The sequence below is a fragment of the Heloderma suspectum genome, chromosome 10, assembly GCF_057233095.1.
Source record: "Heloderma suspectum isolate Gila_16-S chromosome 10, 16-S_ref, whole genome shotgun sequence".
Lineage (NCBI taxonomy): Eukaryota > Metazoa > Chordata > Lepidosauria > Squamata > Helodermatidae > Heloderma > Heloderma suspectum.
Genome location: NC_139467.1, coordinates 182,827 through 198,458, shown reverse-complemented (window position 1 = coordinate 198,458; position 15,632 = coordinate 182,827).

Below are 15,632 nucleotides of genomic sequence, written 5' to 3'. Positions count from 1 at the left end.
GGTTAGGGTTAGGGTTAGGGTTAGGGTTAGGGTTAGGGTTAGGGTTAGGGTTAGGGTTAGGGTTAGGGTTAGGGTTAGGGTTAGGGTTAGGGTTAGGGTTAGGGTTAGGGTTAGGGTTAGGGTTAGGGTTAGGGTTAGGGTTAGGGTTAGGGTTAGGGTTAGGGTTAGGGTTAGGGTTAGGGTTAGGGTTAGGGTTAGGGTTAGGGTTAGGGTTAGGGTTAGGGTTAGGGTTAGGGTTAGGGTTAGGGTTAGGGTTAGGGTTAGGGTTAGGGTTAGGGTTAGGGTTAGGGTTAGGGTTAGGGTTAGGGTTAGGGTTAGGGTTAGGGTTAGGGTTAGGGTTAGGGTTAGGGTTAGGGTTAGGGTTAGGGTTAGGGTTAGGGTTAGGGTTAGGGTTAGGGTTAGGGTTAGGGTTAGGGTTAGGGTTAGGGTTAGGGTTAGGGTTAGGGTTAGGGTTAGGGTTAGGGTTAGGGTTAGGGTTAGGGTTAGGGTTAGGGTTAGGGTTAGGGTTAGGGTTAGGGTTAGGGTTAGGGTTAGGGTTAGGGTTAGGGTTAGGGTTAGGGTTAGGGTTAGGGTTAGGGTTAGGGTTAGGGTTAGGGTTAGGGTTAGGGTTAGGGTTAGGGTTAGGGTTAGGGTTAGGGTTAGGGTTAGGGTTAGGGTTAGGGTTAGGGTTAGGGTTAGGGTTAGGGTTAGGGTTAGGGTTAGGGTTAGGGTTAGGGTTAGGGTTAGGGTTAGGGTTAGGGTTAGGGTTAGGGTTAGGGTTAGGGTTAGGGTTAGGGTTAGGGTTAGGGTTAGGGTTAGGGTTAGGGTTAGGGTTAGGGTTAGGGTTAGGGTTAGGGTTAGGGTTAGGGTTAGGGTTAGGGTTAGGGTTAGGGTTAGGGTTAGGGTTAGGGTTAGGGTTAGGGTTAGGGTTAGGGTTAGGGTTAGGGTTAGGGTTAGGGTTAGGGTTAGGGTTAGGGTTAGGGTTAGGGTTAGGGTTAGGGTTAGGGTTAGGGTTAGGGTTAGGGTTAGGGTTAGGGTTAGGGTTAGGGTTAGGGTTAGGGTTAGGGTTAGGGTTAGGGTTAGGGTTAGGGTTAGGGTTAGGGTTAGGGTTAGGGTTAGGGTTAGGGTTAGGGTTAGGGTTAGGGTTAGGGTTAGGGTTAGGGTTAGGGTTAGGGTTAGGGTTAGGGTTAGGGTTAGGGTTAGGGTTAGGGTTAGGGTTAGGGTTAGGGTTAGGGTTAGGGTTAGGGTTAGGGTTAGGGTTAGGGTTAGGGTTAGGGTTAGGGTTAGGGTTAGGGTTAGGGTTAGGGTTAGGGTTAGGGTTAGGGTTAGGGTTAGGGTTAGGGTTAGGGTTAGGGTTAGGGTTAGGGTTAGGGTTAGGGTTAGGGTTAGGGTTAGGGTTAGGGTTAGGGTTAGGGTTAGGGTTAGGGTTAGGGTTAGGGTTAGGGTTAGGGTTAGGGTTAGGGTTAGGGTTAGGGTTAGGGTTAGGGTTAGGGTTAGGGTTAGGGTTAGGGTTAGGGTTAGGGTTAGGGTTAGGGTTAGGGTTAGGGTTAGGGTTAGGGTTAGGGTTAGGGTTAGGGTTAGGGTTAGGGTTAGGGTTAGGGTTAGGGTTAGGGTTAGGGTTAGGGTTAGGGTTAGGGTTAGGGTTAGGGTTAGGGTTAGGGTTAGGGTTAGGGTTAGGGTTAGGGTTAGGGTTAGGGTTAGGGTTAGGGTTAGGGTTAGGGTTAGGGTTAGGGTTAGGGTTAGGGTTAGGGTTAGGGTTAGGGTTAGGGTTAGGGTTAGGGTTAGGGTTAGGGTTAGGGTTAGGGTTAGGGTTAGGGTTAGGGTTAGGGTTAGGGTTAGGGTTAGGGTTAGGGTTAGGGTTAGGGTTAGGGTTAGGGTTAGGGTTAGGGTTAGGGTTAGGGTTAGGGTTAGGGTTAGGGTTAGGGTTAGGGTTAGGGTTAGGGTTAGGGTTAGGGTTAGGGTTAGGGTTAGGGTTAGGGTTAGGGTTAGGGTTAGGGTTAGGGTTAGGGTTAGGGTTAGGGTTAGGGTTAGGGTTAGGGTTAGGGTTAGGGTTAGGGTTAGGGTTAGGGTTAGGGTTAGGGTTAGGGTTAGGGTTAGGGTTAGGGTTAGGGTTAGGGTTAGGGTTAGGGTTAGGGTTAGGGTTAGGGTTAGGGTTAGGGTTAGGGTTAGGGTTAGGGTTAGGGTTAGGGTTAGGGTTAGGGTTAGGGTTAGGGTTAGGGTTAGGGTTAGGGTTAGGGTTAGGGTTAGGGTTAGGGTTAGGGTTAGGGTTAGGGTTAGGGTTAGGGTTAGGGTTAGGGTTAGGGTTAGGGTTAGGGTTAGGGTTAGGGTTAGGGTTAGGGTTAGGGTTAGGGTTAGGGTTAGGGTTAGGGTTAGGGTTAGGGTTAGGGTTAGGGTTAGGGTTAGGGTTAGGGTTAGGGTTAGGGTTAGGGTTAGGGTTAGGGTTAGGGTTAGGGTTAGGGTTAGGGTTAGGGTTAGGGTTAGGGTTAGGGTTAGGGTTAGGGTTAGGGTTAGGGTTAGGGTTAGGGTTAGGGTTAGGGTTAGGGTTAGGGTTAGGGTTAGGGTTAGGGTTAGGGTTAGGGTTAGGGTTAGGGTTAGGGTTAGGGTTAGGGTTAGGGTTAGGGTTAGGGTTAGGGTTAGGGTTAGGGTTAGGGTTAGGGTTAGGGTTAGGGTTAGGGTTAGGGTTAGGGTTAGGGTTAGGGTTAGGGTTAGGGTTAGGGTTAGGGTTAGGGTTAGGGTTAGGGTTAGGGTTAGGGTTAGGGTTAGGGTTAGGGTTAGGGTTAGGGTTAGGGTTAGGGTTAGGGTTAGGGTTAGGGTTAGGGTTAGGGTTAGGGTTAGGGTTAGGGTTAGGGTTAGGGTTAGGGTTAGGGTTAGGGTTAGGGTTAGGGTTAGGGTTAGGGTTAGGGTTAGGGTTAGGGTTAGGGTTAGGGTTAGGGTTAGGGTTAGGGTTAGGGTTAGGGTTAGGGTTAGGGTTAGGGTTAGGGTTAGGGTTAGGGTTAGGGTTAGGGTTAGGGTTAGGGTTAGGGTTAGGGTTAGGGTTAGGGTTAGGGTTAGGGTTAGGGTTAGGGTTAGGGTTAGGGTTAGGGTTAGGGTTAGGGTTAGGGTTAGGGTTAGGGTTAGGGTTAGGGTTAGGGTTAGGGTTAGGGTTAGGGTTAGGGTTAGGGTTAGGGTTAGGGTTAGGGTTAGGGTTAGGGTTAGGGTTAGGGTTAGGGTTAGGGTTAGGGTTAGGGTTAGGGTTAGGGTTAGGGTTAGGGTTAGGGTTAGGGTTAGGGTTAGGGTTAGGGTTAGGGTTAGGGTTAGGGTTAGGGTTAGGGTTAGGGTTAGGGTTAGGGTTAGGGTTAGGGTTAGGGTTAGGGTTAGGGTTAGGGTTAGGGTTAGGGTTAGGGTTAGGGTTAGGGTTAGGGTTAGGGTTAGGGTTAGGGTTAGGGTTAGGGTTAGGGTTAGGGTTAGGGTTAGGGTTAGGGTTAGGGTTAGGGTTAGGGTTAGGGTTAGGGTTAGGGTTAGGGTTAGGGTTAGGGTTAGGGTTAGGGTTAGGGTTAGGGTTAGGGTTAGGGTTAGGGTTAGGGTTAGGGTTAGGGTTAGGGTTAGGGTTAGGGTTAGGGTTAGGGTTAGGGTTAGGGTTAGGGTTAGGGTTAGGGTTAGGGTTAGGGTTAGGGTTAGGGTTAGGGTTAGGGTTAGGGTTAGGGTTAGGGTTAGGGTTAGGGTTAGGGTTAGGGTTAGGGTTAGGGTTAGGGTTAGGGTTAGGGTTAGGGTTAGGGTTAGGGTTAGGGTTAGGGTTAGGGTTAGGGTTAGGGTTAGGGTTAGGGTTAGGGTTAGGGTTAGGGTTAGGGTTAGGGTTAGGGTTAGGGTTAGGGTTAGGGTTAGGGTTAGGGTTAGGGTTAGGGTTAGGGTTAGGGTTAGGGTTAGGGTTAGGGTTAGGGTTAGGGTTAGGGTTAGGGTTAGGGTTAGGGTTAGGGTTAGGGTTAGGGTTAGGGTTAGGGTTAGGGTTAGGGTTAGGGTTAGGGTTAGGGTTAGGGTTAGGGTTAGGGTTAGGGTTAGGGTTAGGGTTAGGGTTAGGGTTAGGGTTAGGGTTAGGGTTAGGGTTAGGGTTAGGGTTAGGGTTAGGGTTAGGGTTAGGGTTAGGGTTAGGGTTAGGGTTAGGGTTAGGGTTAGGGTTAGGGTTAGGGTTAGGGTTAGGGTTAGGGTTAGGGTTAGGGTTAGGGTTAGGGTTAGGGTTAGGGTTAGGGTTAGGGTTAGGGTTAGGGTTAGGGTTAGGGTTAGGGTTAGGGTTAGGGTTAGGGTTAGGGTTAGGGTTAGGGTTAGGGTTAGGGTTAGGGTTAGGGTTAGGGTTAGGGTTAGGGTTAGGGTTAGGGTTAGGGTTAGGGTTAGGGTTAGGGTTAGGGTTAGGGTTAGGGTTAGGGTTAGGGTTAGGGTTAGGGTTAGGGTTAGGGTTAGGGTTAGGGTTAGGGTTAGGGTTAGGGTTAGGGTTAGGGTTAGGGTTAGGGTTAGGGTTAGGGTTAGGGTTAGGGTTAGGGTTAGGGTTAGGGTTAGGGTTAGGGTTAGGGTTAGGGTTAGGGTTAGGGTTAGGGTTAGGGTTAGGGTTAGGGTTAGGGTTAGGGTTAGGGTTAGGGTTAGGGTTAGGGTTAGGGTTAGGGTTAGGGTTAGGGTTAGGGTTAGGGTTAGGGTTAGGGTTAGGGTTAGGGTTAGGGTTAGGGTTAGGGTTAGGGTTAGGGTTAGGGTTAGGGTTAGGGTTAGGGTTAGGGTTAGGGTTAGGGTTAGGGTTAGGGTTAGGGTTAGGGTTAGGGTTAGGGTTAGGGTTAGGGTTAGGGTTAGGGTTAGGGTTAGGGTTAGGGTTAGGGTTAGGGTTAGGGTTAGGGTTAGGGTTAGGGTTAGGGTTAGGGTTAGGGTTAGGGTTAGGGTTAGGGTTAGGGTTAGGGTTAGGGTTAGGGTTAGGGTTAGGGTTAGGGTTAGGGTTAGGGTTAGGGTTAGGGTTAGGGTTAGGGTTAGGGTTAGGGTTAGGGTTAGGGTTAGGGTTAGGGTTAGGGTTAGGGTTAGGGTTAGGGTTAGGGTTAGGGTTAGGGTTAGGGTTAGGGTTAGGGTTAGGGTTAGGGTTAGGGTTAGGGTTAGGGTTAGGGTTAGGGTTAGGGTTAGGGTTAGGGTTAGGGTTAGGGTTAGGGTTAGGGTTAGGGTTAGGGTTAGGGTTAGGGTTAGGGTTAGGGTTAGGGTTAGGGTTAGGGTTAGGGTTAGGGTTAGGGTTAGGGTTAGGGTTAGGGTTAGGGTTAGGGTTAGGGTTAGGGTTAGGGTTAGGGTTAGGGTTAGGGTTAGGGTTAGGGTTAGGGTTAGGGTTAGGGTTAGGGTTAGGGTTAGGGTTAGGGTTAGGGTTAGGGTTAGGGTTAGGGTTAGGGTTAGGGTTAGGGTTAGGGTTAGGGTTAGGGTTAGGGTTAGGGTTAGGGTTAGGGTTAGGGTTAGGGTTAGGGTTAGGGTTAGGGTTAGGGTTAGGGTTAGGGTTAGGGTTAGGGTTAGGGTTAGGGTTAGGGTTAGGGTTAGGGTTAGGGTTAGGGTTAGGGTTAGGGTTAGGGTTAGGGTTAGGGTTAGGGTTAGGGTTAGGGTTAGGGTTAGGGTTAGGGTTAGGGTTAGGGTTAGGGTTAGGGTTAGGGTTAGGGTTAGGGTTAGGGTTAGGGTTAGGGTTAGGGTTAGGGTTAGGGTTAGGGTTAGGGTTAGGGTTAGGGTTAGGGTTAGGGTTAGGGTTAGGGTTAGGGTTAGGGTTAGGGTTAGGGTTAGGGTTAGGGTTAGGGTTAGGGTTAGGGTTAGGGTTAGGGTTAGGGTTAGGGTTAGGGTTAGGGTTAGGGTTAGGGTTAGGGTTAGGGTTAGGGTTAGGGTTAGGGTTAGGGTTAGGGTTAGGGTTAGGGTTAGGGTTAGGGTTAGGGTTAGGGTTAGGGTTAGGGTTAGGGTTAGGGTTAGGGTTAGGGTTAGGGTTAGGGTTAGGGTTAGGGTTAGGGTTAGGGTTAGGGTTAGGGTTAGGGTTAGGGTTAGGGTTAGGGTTAGGGTTAGGGTTAGGGTTAGGGTTAGGGTTAGGGTTAGGGTTAGGGTTAGGGTTAGGGTTAGGGTTAGGGTTAGGGTTAGGGTTAGGGTTAGGGTTAGGGTTAGGGTTAGGGTTAGGGTTAGGGTTAGGGTTAGGGTTAGGGTTAGGGTTAGGGTTAGGGTTAGGGTTAGGGTTAGGGTTAGGGTTAGGGTTAGGGTTAGGGTTAGGGTTAGGGTTAGGGTTAGGGTTAGGGTTAGGGTTAGGGTTAGGGTTAGGGTTAGGGTTAGGGTTAGGGTTAGGGTTAGGGTTAGGGTTAGGGTTAGGGTTAGGGTTAGGGTTAGGGTTAGGGTTAGGGTTAGGGTTAGGGTTAGGGTTAGGGTTAGGGTTAGGGTTAGGGTTAGGGTTAGGGTTAGGGTTAGGGTTAGGGTTAGGGTTAGGGTTAGGGTTAGGGTTAGGGTTAGGGTTAGGGTTAGGGTTAGGGTTAGGGTTAGGGTTAGGGTTAGGGTTAGGGTTAGGGTTAGGGTTAGGGTTAGGGTTAGGGTTAGGGTTAGGGTTAGGGTTAGGGTTAGGGTTAGGGTTAGGGTTAGGGTTAGGGTTAGGGTTAGGGTTAGGGTTAGGGTTAGGGTTAGGGTTAGGGTTAGGGTTAGGGTTAGGGTTAGGGTTAGGGTTAGGGTTAGGGTTAGGGTTAGGGTTAGGGTTAGGGTTAGGGTTAGGGTTAGGGTTAGGGTTAGGGTTAGGGTTAGGGTTAGGGTTAGGGTTAGGGTTAGGGTTAGGGTTAGGGTTAGGGTTAGGGTTAGGGTTAGGGTTAGGGTTAGGGTTAGGGTTAGGGTTAGGGTTAGGGTTAGGGTTAGGGTTAGGGTTAGGGTTAGGGTTAGGGTTAGGGTTAGGGTTAGGGTTAGGGTTAGGGTTAGGGTTAGGGTTAGGGTTAGGGTTAGGGTTAGGGTTAGGGTTAGGGTTAGGGTTAGGGTTAGGGTTAGGGTTAGGGTTAGGGTTAGGGTTAGGGTTAGGGTTAGGGTTAGGGTTAGGGTTAGGGTTAGGGTTAGGGTTAGGGTTAGGGTTAGGGTTAGGGTTAGGGTTAGGGTTAGGGTTAGGGTTAGGGTTAGGGTTAGGGTTAGGGTTAGGGTTAGGGTTAGGGTTAGGGTTAGGGTTAGGGTTAGGGTTAGGGTTAGGGTTAGGGTTAGGGTTAGGGTTAGGGTTAGGGTTAGGGTTAGGGTTAGGGTTAGGGTTAGGGTTAGGGTTAGGGTTAGGGTTAGGGTTAGGGTTAGGGTTAGGGTTAGGGTTAGGGTTAGGGTTAGGGTTAGGGTTAGGGTTAGGGTTAGGGTTAGGGTTAGGGTTAGGGTTAGGGTTAGGGTTAGGGTTAGGGTTAGGGTTAGGGTTAGGGTTAGGGTTAGGGTTAGGGTTAGGGTTAGGGTTAGGGTTAGGGTTAGGGTTAGGGTTAGGGTTAGGGTTAGGGTTAGGGTTAGGGTTAGGGTTAGGGTTAGGGTTAGGGTTAGGGTTAGGGTTAGGGTTAGGGTTAGGGTTAGGGTTAGGGTTAGGGTTAGGGTTAGGGTTAGGGTTAGGGTTAGGGTTAGGGTTAGGGTTAGGGTTAGGGTTAGGGTTAGGGTTAGGGTTAGGGTTAGGGTTAGGGTTAGGGTTAGGGTTAGGGTTAGGGTTAGGGTTAGGGTTAGGGTTAGGGTTAGGGTTAGGGTTAGGGTTAGGGTTAGGGTTAGGGTTAGGGTTAGGGTTAGGGTTAGGGTTAGGGTTAGGGTTAGGGTTAGGGTTAGGGTTAGGGTTAGGGTTAGGGTTAGGGTTAGGGTTAGGGTTAGGGTTAGGGTTAGGGTTAGGGTTAGGGTTAGGGTTAGGGTTAGGGTTAGGGTTAGGGTTAGGGTTAGGGTTAGGGTTAGGGTTAGGGTTAGGGTTAGGGTTAGGGTTAGGGTTAGGGTTAGGGTTAGGGTTAGGGTTAGGGTTAGGGTTAGGGTTAGGGTTAGGGTTAGGGTTAGGGTTAGGGTTAGGGTTAGGGTTAGGGTTAGGGTTAGGGTTAGGGTTAGGGTTAGGGTTAGGGTTAGGGTTAGGGTTAGGGTTAGGGTTAGGGTTAGGGTTAGGGTTAGGGTTAGGGTTAGGGTTAGGGTTAGGGTTAGGGTTAGGGTTAGGGTTAGGGTTAGGGTTAGGGTTAGGGTTAGGGTTAGGGTTAGGGTTAGGGTTAGGGTTAGGGTTAGGGTTAGGGTTAGGGTTAGGGTTAGGGTTAGGGTTAGGGTTAGGGTTAGGGTTAGGGTTAGGGTTAGGGTTAGGGTTAGGGTTAGGGTTAGGGTTAGGGTTAGGGTTAGGGTTAGGGTTAGGGTTAGGGTTAGGGTTAGGGTTAGGGTTAGGGTTAGGGTTAGGGTTAGGGTTAGGGTTAGGGTTAGGGTTAGGGTTAGGGTTAGGGTTAGGGTTAGGGTTAGGGTTAGGGTTAGGGTTAGGGTTAGGGTTAGGGTTAGGGTTAGGGTTAGGGTTAGGGTTAGGGTTAGGGTTAGGGTTAGGGTTAGGGTTAGGGTTAGGGTTAGGGTTAGGGTTAGGGTTAGGGTTAGGGTTAGGGTTAGGGTTAGGGTTAGGGTTAGGGTTAGGGTTAGGGTTAGGGTTAGGGTTAGGGTTAGGGTTAGGGTTAGGGTTAGGGTTAGGGTTAGGGTTAGGGTTAGGGTTAGGGTTAGGGTTAGGGTTAGGGTTAGGGTTAGGGTTAGGGTTAGGGTTAGGGTTAGGGTTAGGGTTAGGGTTAGGGTTAGGGTTAGGGTTAGGGTTAGGGTTAGGGTTAGGGTTAGGGTTAGGGTTAGGGTTAGGGTTAGGGTTAGGGTTAGGGTTAGGGTTAGGGTTAGGGTTAGGGTTAGGGTTAGGGTTAGGGTTAGGGTTAGGGTTAGGGTTAGGGTTAGGGTTAGGGTTAGGGTTAGGGTTAGGGTTAGGGTTAGGGTTAGGGTTAGGGTTAGGGTTAGGGTTAGGGTTAGGGTTAGGGTTAGGGTTAGGGTTAGGGTTAGGGTTAGGGTTAGGGTTAGGGTTAGGGTTAGGGTTAGGGTTAGGGTTAGGGTTAGGGTTAGGGTTAGGGTTAGGGTTAGGGTTAGGGTTAGGGTTAGGGTTAGGGTTAGGGTTAGGGTTAGGGTTAGGGTTAGGGTTAGGGTTAGGGTTAGGGTTAGGGTTAGGGTTAGGGTTAGGGTTAGGGTTAGGGTTAGGGTTAGGGTTAGGGTTAGGGTTAGGGTTAGGGTTAGGGTTAGGGTTAGGGTTAGGGTTAGGGTTAGGGTTAGGGTTAGGGTTAGGGTTAGGGTTAGGGTTAGGGTTAGGGTTAGGGTTAGGGTTAGGGTTAGGGTTAGGGTTAGGGTTAGGGTTAGGGTTAGGGTTAGGGTTAGGGTTAGGGTTAGGGTTAGGGTTAGGGTTAGGGTTAGGGTTAGGGTTAGGGTTAGGGTTAGGGTTAGGGTTAGGGTTAGGGTTAGGGTTAGGGTTAGGGTTAGGGTTAGGGTTAGGGTTAGGGTTAGGGTTAGGGTTAGGGTTAGGGTTAGGGTTAGGGTTAGGGTTAGGGTTAGGGTTAGGGTTAGGGTTAGGGTTAGGGTTAGGGTTAGGGTTAGGGTTAGGGTTAGGGTTAGGGTTAGGGTTAGGGTTAGGGTTAGGGTTAGGGTTAGGGTTAGGGTTAGGGTTAGGGTTAGGGTTAGGGTTAGGGTTAGGGTTAGGGTTAGGGTTAGGGTTAGGGTTAGGGTTAGGGTTAGGGTTAGGGTTAGGGTTAGGGTTAGGGTTAGGGTTAGGGTTAGGGTTAGGGTTAGGGTTAGGGTTAGGGTTAGGGTTAGGGTTAGGGTTAGGGTTAGGGTTAGGGTTAGGGTTAGGGTTAGGGTTAGGGTTAGGGTTAGGGTTAGGGTTAGGGTTAGGGTTAGGGTTAGGGTTAGGGTTAGGGTTAGGGTTAGGGTTAGGGTTAGGGTTAGGGTTAGGGTTAGGGTTAGGGTTAGGGTTAGGGTTAGGGTTAGGGTTAGGGTTAGGGTTAGGGTTAGGGTTAGGGTTAGGGTTAGGGTTAGGGTTAGGGTTAGGGTTAGGGTTAGGGTTAGGGTTAGGGTTAGGGTTAGGGTTAGGGTTAGGGTTAGGGTTAGGGTTAGGGTTAGGGTTAGGGTTAGGGTTAGGGTTAGGGTTAGGGTTAGGGTTAGGGTTAGGGTTAGGGTTAGGGTTAGGGTTAGGGTTAGGGTTAGGGTTAGGGTTAGGGTTAGGGTTAGGGTTAGGGTTAGGGTTAGGGTTAGGGTTAGGGTTAGGGTTAGGGTTAGGGTTAGGGTTAGGGTTAGGGTTAGGGTTAGGGTTAGGGTTAGGGTTAGGGTTAGGGTTAGGGTTAGGGTTAGGGTTAGGGTTAGGGTTAGGGTTAGGGTTAGGGTTAGGGTTAGGGTTAGGGTTAGGGTTAGGGTTAGGGTTAGGGTTAGGGTTAGGGTTAGGGTTAGGGTTAGGGTTAGGGTTAGGGTTAGGGTTAGGGTTAGGGTTAGGGTTAGGGTTAGGGTTAGGGTTAGGGTTAGGGTTAGGGTTAGGGTTAGGGTTAGGGTTAGGGTTAGGGTTAGGGTTAGGGTTAGGGTTAGGGTTAGGGTTAGGGTTAGGGTTAGGGTTAGGGTTAGGGTTAGGGTTAGGGTTAGGGTTAGGGTTAGGGTTAGGGTTAGGGTTAGGGTTAGGGTTAGGGTTAGGGTTAGGGTTAGGGTTAGGGTTAGGGTTAGGGTTAGGGTTAGGGTTAGGGTTAGGGTTAGGGTTAGGGTTAGGGTTAGGGTTAGGGTTAGGGTTAGGGTTAGGGTTAGGGTTAGGGTTAGGGTTAGGGTTAGGGTTAGGGTTAGGGTTAGGGTTAGGGTTAGGGTTAGGGTTAGGGTTAGGGTTAGGGTTAGGGTTAGGGTTAGGGTTAGGGTTAGGGTTAGGGTTAGGGTTAGGGTTAGGGTTAGGGTTAGGGTTAGGGTTAGGGTTAGGGTTAGGGTTAGGGTTAGGGTTAGGGTTAGGGTTAGGGTTAGGGTTAGGGTTAGGGTTAGGGTTAGGGTTAGGGTTAGGGTTAGGGTTAGGGTTAGGGTTAGGGTTAGGGTTAGGGTTAGGGTTAGGGTTAGGGTTAGGGTTAGGGTTAGGGTTAGGGTTAGGGTTAGGGTTAGGGTTAGGGTTAGGGTTAGGGTTAGGGTTAGGGTTAGGGTTAGGGTTAGGGTTAGGGTTAGGGTTAGGGTTAGGGTTAGGGTTAGGGTTAGGGTTAGGGTTAGGGTTAGGGTTAGGGTTAGGGTTAGGGTTAGGGTTAGGGTTAGGGTTAGGGTTAGGGTTAGGGTTAGGGTTAGGGTTAGGGTTAGGGTTAGGGTTAGGGTTAGGGTTAGGGTTAGGGTTAGGGTTAGGGTTAGGGTTAGGGTTAGGGTTAGGGTTAGGGTTAGGGTTAGGGTTAGGGTTAGGGTTAGGGTTAGGGTTAGGGTTAGGGTTAGGGTTAGGGTTAGGGTTAGGGTTAGGGTTAGGGTTAGGGTTAGGGTTAGGGTTAGGGTTAGGGTTAGGGTTAGGGTTAGGGTTAGGGTTAGGGTTAGGGTTAGGGTTAGGGTTAGGGTTAGGGTTAGGGTTAGGGTTAGGGTTAGGGTTAGGGTTAGGGTTAGGGTTAGGGTTAGGGTTAGGGTTAGGGTTAGGGTTAGGGTTAGGGTTAGGGTTAGGGTTAGGGTTAGGGTTAGGGTTAGGGTTAGGGTTAGGGTTAGGGTTAGGGTTAGGGTTAGGGTTAGGGTTAGGGTTAGGGTTAGGGTTAGGGTTAGGGTTAGGGTTAGGGTTAGGGTTAGGGTTAGGGTTAGGGTTAGGGTTAGGGTTAGGGTTAGGGTTAGGGTTAGGGTTAGGGTTAGGGTTAGGGTTAGGGTTAGGGTTAGGGTTAGGGTTAGGGTTAGGGTTAGGGTTAGGGTTAGGGTTAGGGTTAGGGTTAGGGTTAGGGTTAGGGTTAGGGTTAGGGTTAGGGTTAGGGTTAGGGTTAGGGTTAGGGTTAGGGTTAGGGTTAGGGTTAGGGTTAGGGTTAGGGTTAGGGTTAGGGTTAGGGTTAGGGTTAGGGTTAGGGTTAGGGTTAGGGTTAGGGTTAGGGTTAGGGTTAGGGTTAGGGTTAGGGTTAGGGTTAGGGTTAGGGTTAGGGTTAGGGTTAGGGTTAGGGTTAGGGTTAGGGTTAGGGTTAGGGTTAGGGTTAGGGTTAGGGTTAGGGTTAGGGTTAGGGTTAGGGTTAGGGTTAGGGTTAGGGTTAGGGTTAGGGTTAGGGTTAGGGTTAGGGTTAGGGTTAGGGTTAGGGTTAGGGTTAGGGTTAGGGTTAGGGTTAGGGTTAGGGTTAGGGTTAGGGTTAGGGTTAGGGTTAGGGTTAGGGTTAGGGTTAGGGTTAGGGTTAGGGTTAGGGTTAGGGTTAGGGTTAGGGTTAGGGTTAGGGTTAGGGTTAGGGTTAGGGTTAGGGTTAGGGTTAGGGTTAGGGTTAGGGTTAGGGTTAGGGTTAGGGTTAGGGTTAGGGTTAGGGTTAGGGTTAGGGTTAGGGTTAGGGTTAGGGTTAGGGTTAGGGTTAGGGTTAGGGTTAGGGTTAGGGTTAGGGTTAGGGTTAGGGTTAGGGTTAGGGTTAGGGTTAGGGTTAGGGTTAGGGTTAGGGTTAGGGTTAGGGTTAGGGTTAGGGTTAGGGTTAGGGTTAGGGTTAGGGTTAGGGTTAGGGTTAGGGTTAGGGTTAGGGTTAGGGTTAGGGTTAGGGTTAGGGTTAGGGTTAGGGTTAGGGTTAGGGTTAGGGTTAGGGTTAGGGTTAGGGTTAGGGTTAGGGTTAGGGTTAGGGTTAGGGTTAGGGTTAGGGTTAGGGTTAGGGTTAGGGTTAGGGTTAGGGTTAGGGTTAGGGTTAGGGTTAGGGTTAGGGTTAGGGTTAGGGTTAGGGTTAGGGTTAGGGTTAGGGTTAGGGTTAGGGTTAGGGTTAGGGTTAGGGTTAGGGTTAGGGTTAGGGTTAGGGTTAGGGTTAGGGTTAGGGTTAGGGTTAGGGTTAGGGTTAGGGTTAGGGTTAGGGTTAGGGTTAGGGTTAGGGTTAGGGTTAGGGTTAGGGTTAGGGTTAGGGTTAGGGTTAGGGTTAGGGTTAGGGTTAGGGTTAGGGTTAGGGTTAGGGTTAGGGTTAGGGTTAGGGTTAGGGTTAGGGTTAGGGTTAGGGTTAGGGTTAGGGTTAGGGTTAGGGTTAGGGTTAGGGTTAGGGTTAGGGTTAGGGTTAGGGTTAGGGTTAGGGTTAGGGTTAGGGTTAGGGTTAGGGTTAGGGTTAGGGTTAGGGTTAGGGTTAGGGTTAGGGTTAGGGTTAGGGTTAGGGTTAGGGTTAGGGTTAGGGTTAGGGTTAGGGTTAGGGTTAGGGTTAGGGTTAGGGTTAGGGTTAGGGTTAGGGTTAGGGTTAGGGTTAGGGTTAGGGTTAGGGTTAGGGTTAGGGTTAGGGTTAGGGTTAGGGTTAGGGTTAGGGTTAGGGTTAGGGTTAGGGTTAGGGTTAGGGTTAGGGTTAGGGTTAGGGTTAGGGTTAGGGTTAGGGTTAGGGTTAGGGTTAGGGTTAGGGTTAGGGTTAGGGTTAGGGTTAGGGTTAGGGTTAGGGTTAGGGTTAGGGTTAGGGTTAGGGTTAGGGTTAGGGTTAGGGTTAGGGTTAGGGTTAGGGTTAGGGTTAGGGTTAGGGTTAGGGTTAGGGTTAGGGTTAGGGTTAGGGTTAGGGTTAGGGTTAGGGTTAGGGTTAGGGTTAGGGTTAGGGTTAGGGTTAGGGTTAGGGTTAGGGTTAGGGTTAGGGTTAGGGTTAGGGTTAGGGTTAGGGTTAGGGTTAGGGTTAGGGTTAGGGTTAGGGTTAGGGTTAGGGTTAGGGTTAGGGTTAGGGTTAGGGTTAGGGTTAGGGTTAGGGTTAGGGTTAGGGTTAGGGTTAGGGTTAGGGTTAGGGTTAGGGTTAGGGTTAGGGTTAGGGTTAGGGTTAGGGTTAGGGTTAGGGTTAGGGTTAGGGTTAGGGTTAGGGTTAGGGTTAGGGTTAGGGTTAGGGTTAGGGTTAGGGTTAGGGTTAGGGTTAGGGTTAGGGTTAGGGTTAGGGTTAGGGTTAGGGTTAGGGTTAGGGTTAGGGTTAGGGTTAGGGTTAGGGTTAGGGTTAGGGTTAGGGTTAGGGTTAGGGTTAGGGTTAGGGTTAGGGTTAGGGTTAGGGTTAGGGTTAGGGTTAGGGTTAGGGTTAGGGTTAGGGTTAGGGTTAGGGTTAGGGTTAGGGTTAGGGTTAGGGTTAGGGTTAGGGTTAGGGTTAGGGTTAGGGTTAGGGTTAGGGTTAGGGTTAGGGTTAGGGTTAGGGTTAGGGTTAGGGTTAGGGTTAGGGTTAGGGTTAGGGTTAGGGTTAGGGTTAGGGTTAGGGTTAGGGTTAGGGTTAGGGTTAGGGTTAGGGTTAGGGTTAGGGTTAGGGTTAGGGTTAGGGTTAGGGTTAGGGTTAGGGTTAGGGTTAGGGTTAGGGTTAGGGTTAGGGTTAGGGTTAGGGTTAGGGTTAGGGTTAGGGTTAGGGTTAGGGTTAGGGTTAGGGTTAGGGTTAGGGTTAGGGTTAGGGTTAGGGTTAGGGTTAGGGTTAGGGTTAGGGTTAGGGTTAGGGTTAGGGTTAGGGTTAGGGTTAGGGTTAGGGTTAGGGTTAGGGTTAGGGTTAGGGTTAGGGTTAGGGTTAGGGTTAGGGTTAGGGTTAGGGTTAGGGTTAGGGTTAGGGTTAGGGTTAGGGTTAGGGTTAGGGTTAGGGTTAGGGTTAGGGTTAGGGTTAGGGTTAGGGTTAGGGTTAGGGTTAGGGTTAGGGTTAGGGTTAGGGTTAGGGTTAGGGTTAGGGTTAGGGTTAGGGTTAGGGTTAGGGTTAGGGTTAGGGTTAGGGTTAGGGTTAGGGTTAGGGTTAGGGTTAGGGTTAGGGTTAGGGTTAGGGTTAGGGTTAGGGTTAGGGTTAGGGTTAGGGTTAGGGTTAGGGTTAGGGTTAGGGTTAGGGTTAGGGTTAGGGTTAGGGTTAGGGTTAGGGTTAGGGTTAGGGTTAGGGTTAGGGTTAGGGTTAGGGTTAGGGTTAGGGTTAGGGTTAGGGTTAGGGTTAGGGTTAGGGTTAGGGTTAGGGTTAGGGTTAGGGTTAGGGTTAGGGTTAGGGTTAGGGTTAGGGTTAGGGTTAGGGTTAGGGTTAGGGTTAGGGTTAGGGTTAGGGTTAGGGTTAGGGTTAGGGTTAGGGTTAGGGTTAGGGTTAGGGTTAGGGTTAGGGTTAGGGTTAGGGTTAGGGTTAGGGTTAGGGTTAGGGTTAGGGTTAGGGTTAGGGTTAGGGTTAGGGTTAGGGTTAGGGTTAGGGTTAGGGTTAGGGTTAGGGTTAGGGTTAGGGTTAGGGTTAGGGTTAGGGTTAGGGTTAGGGTTAGGGTTAGGGTTAGGGTTAGGGTTAGGGTTAGGGTTAGGGTTAGGGTTAGGGTTAGGGTTAGGGTTAGGGTTAGGGTTAGGGTTAGGGTTAGGGTTAGGGTTAGGGTTAGGGTTAGGGTTAGGGTTAGGGTTAGGGTTAGGGTTAGGGTTAGGGTTAGGGTTAGGGTTAGGGTTAGGGTTAGGGTTAGGGTTAGGGTTAGGGTTAGGGTTAGGGTTAGGGTTAGGGTTAGGGTTAGGGTTAGGGTTAGGGTTAGGGTTAGGGTTAGGGTTAGGGTTAGGGTTAGGGTTAGGGTTAGGGTTAGGGTTAGGGTTAGGGTTAGGGTTAGGGTTAGGGTTAGGGTTAGGGTTAGGG